This window comes from Protopterus annectens, chromosome 7.part0, assembly GCF_019279795.1.
Source record: "Protopterus annectens isolate FY-2018-M chromosome 7.part0, PAN1.0, whole genome shotgun sequence".
Taxonomy (NCBI): Eukaryota; Metazoa; Chordata; order Ceratodontiformes; family Protopteridae; genus Protopterus; species Protopterus annectens.
In genome coordinates this window covers 750,916,409-750,926,408 of record NC_056739.1, presented here as the reverse complement: position 1 = coordinate 750,926,408, position 10,000 = coordinate 750,916,409, and the positions used below count along the sequence as shown (strand labels likewise).

The following is a 10,000-nucleotide window of genomic DNA, read 5'->3' as shown; positions in this document are numbered from 1 at the left end:
GTCAGCCTGGGATGACATGCTTGACGAGCCATGCTGCTTTGCTAAAGACGGCTTCCACCTATCACCCTTAGGCTTTCAAATACTGGCCAAGGCTCTTGCCACCCCCATAGTGTCTTTTTTAGGCAAGGCTCAAAAGACAAACCCACTGCCGTAAATAGCACAAGAAACAAAAAACTGAGGGTAATGCTGCTCAATGCCAGAAGTCTAAACCTCAAAATGCACACACTCAAGGCACTCCTCAGTATGGAGAAAATAGATATATGTGCAGTAACAGAAACCTGGTTTAAGGCTCCAGAGAGCACCCCAGCACTACCAGGCTACAACTCATACCATACATTTCGGCCACAGAACCCAGACCAAAATACAAAAGGCGGGGGAGTATCCATATTCATCAAGGATACCCACACCTCCAGGTCAGTGGCACAGCACGATGCTTCAGAGACTATCCACGTGCAACTAACAACGGGCAAAAATGCAATTCAAATTGTAGCTTGCTACAGATCATACACCAAGTCCCAGGACCCCCATTCCACATTTCTGGAAACACTAGGTAACAAAGGTCCTACCAAACACCCTAATATTGGGTGATTTCAACTACCCAAACATTAACTGGGAGGGCTACTCAAGTACTAACTCCCTTACCCAACATTTCCTAGAATTTATAAACTCAAACGCCCTGGAACAACTGGTCAACACTCCCACCAGAGGTGACAACATATTGGACCTGGTCATCACCAACATGGGCGACCGGTGTTCCACACTGGAGGTCAACCCCTCGCTGGTTAGATCTGACCTTATGGATAACCACATGCTGCCCCCACCCCCAGACAAGGAAATCACCGTGAAAAACTTTAAGATGGAGGTGGAAAGTTTCGAAGTCCCCATGCTAAGGGGATAACGCTGCCCAAGCTGCAAAATCCTTTACTAATGCATTTTACGAGCACCTACAAGAATGCATGGATCATGCTATCCTAAGCAAAACCAAGACTCACTCCTCCAAGAAAAGGAAACCAGCCTGGTGGAACCCTGCCATAAACAAGCTATACAATAGAAGGAGGAAACTAGCACAGAAAAGAGTAAAATCCCAAGAAGGGAAGACATCCCTGATCAGTATCAGTAAGAAACTACGATCCCTCATAAAATTGTCCAAGGCGAGCTTTGAAAGAAAACTTGCCATGGACTCCAAAGATAACCACAAGACATTCTTTAGCTATGTCAAAAATCTAAGTGGCAATGCTCGGAGTTAGTGCAGAATGGCACAAAATACACTGAACCAACAGATATTGCCAACATCCTGGCAGACGGGTTCAATGCAAACTTCAACCCCCCTCTCACCCCCAAAAGGGCCCATAACCATACCAGAAGAATGTAGAGCCCCTGAAATCACAGACACTCAGGTTAAAATAGCCCTCTCCAAAGCCAAAAACACAGCATCAATGGGACTGGACAGTGTCCCAGGCTGCATCCTACACGAGCTCAAAGGCGAATTAACCCCTCATCTAAACACACTCTTCAAACTCAGCCTCTCCACAGGCTATGTACCCATAGAGTGGTGTACAGCAACAGTTATTCTGCTCCACAAAGGTGGAGCCACAACAGACCCAGGGAACTATCGCCCTATAAGCCTGACTAGCTTGGTCTGCAAGGCTATGGAGCACATCAGAGACATTGGGAACCTCCAAAACACTGGACCCTACCCAGTTCGGCTTTGTTAAGGGCAGATCATGCCTCCTAAACCTGGTGGACTTCTTTAAGACAGTTGCAAAGGCTATAGATGAGGGAAAGGTGGTACACACAGTCTACCTAGACCTTGCAAAGGCCTTTGACACCATTCCCCATTCTGGTATTATAGACAAGCTCACCAGACTGAACATAAACCCCTATGTCACAAGATGGGTTGCCAATTGTCTCACGAACAGAACCCACATGGTGAGAGTTGTGGGAGCTAGGTCTGACTCTAAACCGGTTACAAGCGGCATTCCCCAGGGCTCAGTCCTAGGACCCCTCCTGTTCAGCATATACTTCTCAGAGGTACAGACAAGCACAGGAGGACTATGGCTGACCAAGTTTGCAGACTACTGCAAACTAGAGGCTATAATTGACTCACCGGCTGATACAGACATCCTCCAAAAGGGTCTCACTGAGACGGATACCTGGTGTCAAAATCATGGCCTCAAGCTAAATGCAAAAAGTGCATAGTTATTCCCTTTGGAAATAAAGTACCCACAAAACTACCACATAGGTGGTAGTCCCCTAAATATAGAAAACGTAATAAGCGATCTGGGGACCCAAGTAGACAGTAATCTCTCCTTTGATAATCACATTGCCAAAGTGGTTAGAAAATCCTTCTATGTGGCCCACCTAATTACAAGAGGGTTTGCATCCAGATCAAGAGGTCATTGTGCCCCTCTACTCATCACTCATCAGACCCAACAGAGTACAATGCCCCATTTGGGATGTACCTTACCTTACAAGACACCTGCAACAGCTGGAAAGACCACATAAGTACCTCACCAAGAGGATCACTGGCCTCAGATTCCCTACGCAGCTCAACTTGAAGAAACTCCAGCTGTACTCTGCTGCATACCGCCTGCTCAGAGGTGGTCTCTGCCTGACATATAAGGCTATGTCCAACCCAGAACTGATGGACATGCTCCACCTAAAGAAAATCTTATCCACTCGAGCCACACACTCTAGGGATCTAAACCTCACCACTACAATAAATAGGACGTGCTGGAGGGATAGATTCCTGTCCCAGAGACTTCCCATGCTTTGGAAGAAGATTCCAATCTACAATAGGCAGAGCTCTTCGCTAGCACTCAAGAGAAACCTTGACGAGTGGATGGGAAACAGAAAGTTTACCCTGGGGATCACTTCAGTGGCTCTGCTGGACGGAGGCACAGGGAACTAATCTAAGGGGGCGGCGAAAGCCTACATATTCTGGCTAGGCTTATAAATGCCTTGGGGCAGATAGCCTAGTACCTACCTATGAACCTATGAGTGTTGGAGTTGGATGGTCAAGACAAAAATGCTTAATGCCCTCTGATTCTCTGTTTTTAAAATCACATTCCTGGTTCCCATTACATCATTCTTCACACGGCTAAACTCTACTACATTTACATTCTTAACATCTCCTTGTGTTATCTTGCAGCTGGTCAAGAAGCAGAGCAATAAAAATACATTTGCATGTTTAAATCTAGCAATTTAAATCTTGGTTAAAACAATAGAAAGAATGTCGTCATCTGGAGGGGCTGGAGCAGACTTTAGATCAAAGGGTCACCACATGCTTTTACTTGGTCAGTAGAGGGCACTGTTGCGACTTTTTTTTTTTTTTTTGCAGTTCCACAGCAGTTTTTCCATTTAAGACAACAAGCCTGTGCCTTACATTAATATTTACAAATGATAGAATTACATATAAAATTCTATCTGGCTAGGCTAGCAGCCTTCACAACATGCACACACACACTAACAAGCAACACTAATAACATACCATACGAAAAATAATTGCCAGTGGAGAGGAAACAAGATTTGTAGCAACAAGCATGAAAAATGAGTATTGCCTAACCTTGAATAATTATTTGAAACAGTTTTGCAAAAAAATAGTGAAGTAGCTATAACTTCATTGCTAAACAGGCTCCAGGTCTGTGTGTGATAAGATAGCATCTCTAGTTGACTGAAATCCAGTCATTCAGCAAATGAAATTGCTCATAAGTGGAGGAAGTTAAATACAAAAGGACAAACTAAGAACTTCCTCTAACAATCCCCACTGACAGTTTCTCTAATATGACCTGCTGCAGTATGCTAAAAAGGCTCTCTGAAAAACATTGCCTCTAGGTGAACATGTGACTTAGTACTAAAATGTAACCAGACTCCTCTAGCAAAAAATCTGAGACAGTTTCCCTTTAAAGGAGTACCACACCCACAGACTCAAAAAACATGTTTAAAACATCATGGCATGATGTTTCCTACACTTAACAGCACTCTGGGATTATTTACAGGATTTTAAATATTTTTATATGCAATTCCAGACTCTGACCACCTGGAGGCTGTCATATTGACGTGGTTTGGATAAATCAGGTTGCCATCCAGCATCCCAGAAATCATTGTTTGGCTCAAAAATGTTACATCATGCAGGCCTCCGTTTGCCTAAAGTTCCTGTCATTTCATAGATGTTGCATGCGTACAAAGTACTGAGTAAAATAGAACAGTGTAAGTAACATTCCCTGCTGCTGGATGACTACTTAAAAACAGACACAGTGCAAATGCCACAGAACACACTCAAAAGTGCTGTTTACTGCTGCCTTTTTTTCTAATTTAGTTTAAATTGCACTAATTTGTGAGACAATGAATTCCAGTCCATTTACTTCTCCCCTCCCCCATAACACTTGGCTTTCCTAGCTGTCAAAAGTCCTGAGGGTAATTTGACCTGGTAATTCCATTGATTGTCAGATCTCAGCAGGGTGCTCGACTCATGTAATTTAATCTTTGCTCTAGCATTTCCTTTGTTAGAGGGGACATTTTTTTGCTGCACTATAGCCATGGCCTGACTTGACTGCAATCACATCCAGTAAGGTCTTGCACCAAGGAGCTAAAGAATAAAACATTTATATTATTAACCAGTTTAGATCTTTATTAATTTAAGTGCTAAGGTATCACTTCATGCTTCCACCTTGTTAAAATTGAGATTTACATGTGCAAAGTGTGTTGGTATGCACTGTTTGCCTTCATATGTTTTTACTCCACTGGTTTGTTTGCAAAAAAAACCTTTTGCAGTGTCCCTGGATTTGTCTTTGTACATACAAACCACATTGCTATATTTTCCCCTTCCTTTTTCTTGTGTCCAGGAGTCACTTAAAGTAAATTTTTATTGATTTTTTTTTTAATAAAGGACATCAAGATTAACTTACCTTGAATCAGATAATGGATGCCACTGCAAAGAATCACTGTTGAAATATCTGTGCATGGACAAAATCCCTTACTAACTCTTATTTTCCAGCCTCCAGTTCAATTGGTGCTATGGCTTTAATATACTGGTGTGTTTGCTCATGCCTTCCAAATATCTCCACCATTACATACCAGTTTTGCAGTGTAGTAACCACCTGCCATGCCCATACACCTTTAGCCATCAATATGCAGCTACTCCTGTTCATGTGAGTATGTGAATTCATTTTCAGACTTAGGTGTGGAAGCTGCACTGAATAATTCTAGGTGCTTGTTCAGGTTTCACATGGTGCTTGCTTAGAGCTACTCTCATGTTAAGCCACTATGAATATGTTGCACTACCACCTCTGATACCAGGGTAATGTTTTAATCTTTCTATTCCCACACTGCACACTAGCAGTATCTGGTGCAAATACAACAGAGAAGTATGGAAGCGATATACCACCTAAGCATCATTTGCCGTGCAGAATGTACAAGTATGCATACCAAATTTCTGTGTTTCCAAACATCGGTGTTACTACACTACTACTAAATAAAATGAACAGCACTCAGGCTGGGGGAAGGACAAGGGAGCCATGACATCACAGAATGGGTGGGTCTTATTATTTTAATTAGAATCAGATGACGGCTGTGGTGATGTCACTTTGGGGGAGGAAACCGATTAAAAAAAAAAAGTACCTGCACTGCCTGGCCTCGATGATGTCAGTAATTGGGCGACTCCAGCAAGCTTTATTCAAATATGAGAGAATAATTTTGTAAGTGAAACCATCACAGTATGAGAAGGTAGGCTTCTGTTACAGAAGTAAGGGGAATTATAAAAATTGTAAATGCTTTATTGTTGTTGCTTTACAGAGGACAATGTAAATAGGGATGAAAGGGCCGTGAAGCTGAGGAATACATTAGAGAAACCTGTTGTACTCTTTTAAAGAAACACTACCTATTTGCAACCTACATTCCAAGATCAGGTATTAAGAAAAGCATAAAATGTACATACAAAGACTTTTAACTAAAATTGTTTTCCGCTAACAAATGCAATAAAGCCTTCAACAGGTGTGTGACAAGAACTAAAATTTCTTATCACAGACCTGATGAAGGCTTTATTGCATTAGTTAGTCAAATGTGATTTTAGTTAAAGTCTTTATGTATATCATGTATTTTTATTTATATGTTACGCTATTCTTAACATCTGATCTTGGAATGTGGGTTGCAAATAAGTAGGTATTGTTTGCCTTAACTAGTATTTAGTTTGATCTAATAAGTAGTAGTGTTTGGGAGTGAGTACCTACAGGAAGTAGATAAATTAAATGAGCAAATACATTTCATAATTTAGACAGATACCTACAGCAGCACTGGAATGTAATTCTCTACAGCTGAAATGTAAAGTACCAAACTGTTACATGGGTACAACAGGTAACCACTTCTAGCAAGTTCAGCAAGCTAGGCACATAACCTTAAACAGGAGTCAATACATAGCTCTGTGCAGAAAAATATTTTGCCAAATTCACTGCAGTAAGGAGAGCTAACTGCTAATACAAATACACTTATTAGGCTGTGGGAGAAGTGACCAAGCTGCTGCTTGTTACGAAGAGGGAAGTAAGCGGGATAATATTAAGAAGGCACATACACAGTTTGGTTTGATATGTAAATTGTTTGATATGTAAATGAGAGGCAAGACTGGACTGAGTGGGGGTAGCTGGTGGAGGTGTAGGGACTGATTTACCGGTGGTGGGGGAATCTAAACTGAATGTTTATGATTAAATACAAAAACAAGTTGCATTACTTTCAATCACAAATGGAGTCACCCAGGGTTCTGTGCTGGGACCACTCCTGTTTGGCATCTACTTTTCTGAAGCTTGCTACAATTTAATCACCTCACACAGAGGGGTCTACATCACTTCGTCGAAACAGCAGAAGTTCGAACACCATACGTTCGAACTTCTAACCTCGAAGTGCAAAACCACTGAAGGCTTAGAACACCAATTTTTTTCCCAGGGAGAAAAAAAAAAAAAAAAGCTGTTCCAAGAAAAACACACACACACACACACACACACACACACACACACACACACACACACACACACACACACACACACACACACACCAAAAAAATAGCAATCCACACACACAAAATCCTACATCTAACCCTACACTAAACTGTACATACACTACTATCTATCCACTTACCTTAACCCAAACCCTAACCCTAAGGTCCGTCACTATCGCACACCCACCTCACCCACGCCCTAACCCTAACTCACCTAACCCGTGCCCTAACCACAACGTCCACATAATCGCACTCTTACCTGAACCCGACCCGTAACTTTCCACCACAGTGCTGATAATCGCGAAGCCACAGAAACGGCCCACCAAATTCTTTCCCTGGGAAAGAATTTGCTGTTCCGTGGCTTTGTGATAATCAGTTTTCGAACTTCACAGTTCGAACATATGGTGTTCGAACTGCTGACGTTTCGGCGAACTGATAGGAACCCACACAGAGCATGTCAGAACTACATATGAGACCTCAAATGCACTATCACCTTTTATTTACAAAGCAAATATGTCCTCATAACCTCAAAGAAATGGTAGTGCTGCATCCTACCCCTGAAAACTTGCACCCAGACCATCCTCTCTGCACATCAGCTCTGGGTGATATTGCCATGCCAAACACAGATTCATTTTAAACAGCTGATTAGGTGTCATACCCACAAAGGCCTTGCAATTTGCAGATGGAAAATATATTGCCATTTCACATGTTTATTTACTAATGTGAATGTGTAGCAAGACTTTGATATTCTCTTTCTTTCTGTGAATGATCAGTTCACAACTTTGGTTACCAAACAAATAAACTAAATAAATATTAGTAGCTATACAGATGACTTTAGAATGCAAGTTAAAAATTAACCCTACATAATTTACTGGTTAACAAACAAATAATGTTAGCAGCCGAATAGATTAACTTACAAGTTAAAACTGTGACCCTAGATGATTTGTAAGTATACAATACTTTTATAAATATTAATGTGCACCTTTTTTCAAAGTAACATTTACATTTCAGAAAAATCAAACTTGACAATAAGAAAACCAGAAGAAACTATATGCTGAAGCCAGTCTATTGTCCACTGCTATTTAAAAAGGATTGAAACTAGTACCAAAGGCAACTACTGAAATTTAAACATCTGAAAGCTACCAAAATGGATGCAAAAACTGAGTAAAATCATGAAACAGATATTTTTGAAATGCAGAACAGTTGAAATGTTGGTTGCTCAGTCACCGTACATCTCATACTCTTAGTGCAAGATCTTTGGCCAATGCTAAAAATAATGGGGGGGGGCAATGACCCAAAATCAGGGAGAGATTTTAAATAATGATCTTATAAAAAGTTGCTAGAATACAAAGTTTTGCATTATCGTTCATCTTTTGAAAGATATGAATACTGGAACTCAAATATATCATTATTTAGTAACATGAATCTTCAGTGATTTATCGGAAAACCGCAGATTTTAAGAGGAACAGACTAAAAGTAAGAGACAAAAATCTGGTTATTATGCAAAATTCTGTATAACTAAACATGCCAATCACTGTTTGAGTGGGACATTTGTTTAAAGCCTAAGTCTGTTTCAGTTCCCTGCCACCCATTAAAGCTAAAATCAAAGCAACTTTTTGAGTTATTCTGCTACTTGCTTTACAAATAAAAAACATGAAGAAGAATGTAGATGCTTATTTTAATATCGGCGACTGACAATATTAGCTACAAAACTAAAACATATTAAAACACATACATGCTCAAGCACATAATTAAGATGCGGTAACAAGAACATACATTCCTGAATGCAAGCAGTATATATTTTATAAAATGGTGCCTTCAGAAATGCCAAAATAGCTCATTTGCAGTTACTGCATGTGTAGCAATTAAAGCAATAACAAAGGCCACGTAAGCTATCATGTATGGTTCACAGGCTTCCATCCAGTAAGGACACCTGTTCACTGGATGGTTGGTTGCTCAATGCACCTTGTAACTAGATAATGTCTGTCTGCATGAGGGAGGGAGGTGATGCTCTCATCTCCCCCCAGGAAAACAGACAGTCACTACACTCAGTAACCAAATCACATGAGTAAGGACATCATCATCCAGTACCAAGTCAATATGTAAACATCTCAATCTACATGCTGTCTCTCCTAGTTCTAGGCTTCCACCAATGACAGTAACAGCATAAACTCTCCAAGCACAATATCAACTGTCTAACAGTTAAGGAAAATGTTACCTCAATATTCTCTCCAACTCTGGCCAGCAATGGAGGAAGAGGCTTGTCTCTCTCACTATACAAGTGACGCTTGGACTGCCGGCGTCCTTGTAGAAAAAAAGAGACATATTAAAAAGCTCTGAATGTTCATTAACTAATAGCAGGTCGTGCCACTGCAAATATAATCTAGCGACTAGGAGAGCAATGAAATGCTGTCAAAGTTCAAGATACTAAATGGTGAATGTAGCACCACTTGCAAAATAAATAAATAGAGTCTCAGTCTTACCTTCAGGTATTTCATCAAAGTCTTCATCTTCCTCTTCGAGCCTACAGAGTATTCTGACTGGTTGTCAGAACCGTCATCTCTCCAATCTGTAACATTAAAATTTTAAAATTGTTCATTAACTCTTATGTAAAGACCAAAGACTATACAGAATGCAGAATCCACAGTGAATGTATATACTCTGGAACCCAAACAGGAGTCAGGTTGTGTTCTGAATATCTGCAAAGGAGACGGTCAAATATAGAAGTAATGCCCAAAGCCACAGGACCCGGATGTCTCAAATCCAATAATTTAATAAATCCACTTCAAGTAGGCGAAAAACTTGATTTCACATTGAAATAAAAAGAAAATGAATAAAACCGACTCTTAGGTCGCACCATCTTCCTAATTTAAATTAGGAAGATGGTGCGACCCAAGAGTCGGTTTTATTCAAATTAGGAAGATGGTGCGACCCAAGAGTCGGTTTTATTCAAAGTAGGAAGATGGTGCGACCTAAGAGTCAGTTTTATTCATTTTCTTTTTATTTCAATGTGAA

At 40.6% G+C, this 10,000-nt stretch overlaps 1 protein-coding gene and 1 long non-coding RNA gene across 4 annotated transcripts in view; both read right to left on the bottom strand.

The window, feature by feature from the left end:
- The window catches only part of LOC122806673, a 102,915-nt gene extending 93,361 nt beyond the window's left edge, over window positions 1-9,554 (bottom strand). Inside the window, exons 1-2 of the long non-coding RNA XR_006365535.1 lie at window positions 9,469-9,554; window positions 9,204-9,289 (exon numbers count right to left, since the gene is read on the bottom strand). This is a non-coding gene — a long non-coding RNA (uncharacterized LOC122806673). The remainder of the gene's footprint in view (window positions 1-9,203; window positions 9,290-9,468) is intronic.
- Window positions 1-10,000, bottom strand: part of NAA38 (N-alpha-acetyltransferase 38, NatC auxiliary subunit) — a 491,136-nt gene that overhangs the window by 398,771 nt on the left and 82,365 nt on the right. The window lies entirely within an intron of this gene.